Raw genomic sequence first — 829 nt, 5'->3', positions numbered from 1 at the left:
CAGCAACTTGGTGAGCGCCTCGGCACCTTACGGAGAATTTGTTCCAAAATAAAATGGTTTGGGGTTGTAGTTCTGAAGTACAATGCCTCTGGGTTCAATTCCCAGTACCCCAAAACAAAATGCTGTTTTTCCCAAAGGGAATACACCAACGGCTATTTTTCGGTGAGATTTCGGCGCTCTTCTCTTCTGGGGCTTTCAGGTGCAGCACAGGCGACAGCGGCTCCCTCCAGTGGCCGGCGCGGGAGGCGCAGGGAGGCGCGCCGCCGCGGCGCCTGCGCATGCGCGCGGCCGTTGGCGCGGCCGGAACCCGATTTCCGGGCTGGGCGCCCGGCGGAGCGCTTTAGGTGACGCACCGGACGTCGGCGGCTGGCGGAGCCGGGCGGCGAAGCTGGAGCGGCGGTGGCGGCGGCGGCGGGAGGCCGGGGCCGGGGCTGAGGCCGGGGCCGGGGCTGCGAGGCCCGTTGGGCGGCAGGCGGCGGCGGCGGCCCGGGGGCCGAGCCCGGAGGCGGGCGCGGCCGCCATGTCCGAGAACATCGTGAGTGCGCGGCGGGCGGGCGCGGGCGCGGGATGAGGCAGCAGATTCGCCGGCGCCCTGGCGGGCCGCGGGGCGGTGCCCGCCGGCTGCCCCGCGCCGGCCCCGGGTGCCCGGCCGGGCGGAGAGGCGGGCCGGGGGAGGCCGAGGTCGGGGCCGCTCCGGGCCTCGGCCTCCTCCCGGCGGCGGCCGCGGCGCCCCGGCCCTCGGGCGCTCCGCCGCCGCCTCCCCCATCCCGGGGAGCCTGAGTCACGCCGGGGAGCCGAGGGGCTCGGCGCCCGGGGACCCTGCCCCGCG

The sequence above is a fragment of the Muscardinus avellanarius genome, assembly GCF_963383645.1.
Source record: "Muscardinus avellanarius genome assembly, chromosome: 16".
In the NCBI taxonomy this organism is placed as follows: Eukaryota; Metazoa; Chordata; class Mammalia; order Rodentia; family Gliridae; genus Muscardinus; species Muscardinus avellanarius.
This window is presented reverse-complemented; position numbering follows the sequence as displayed.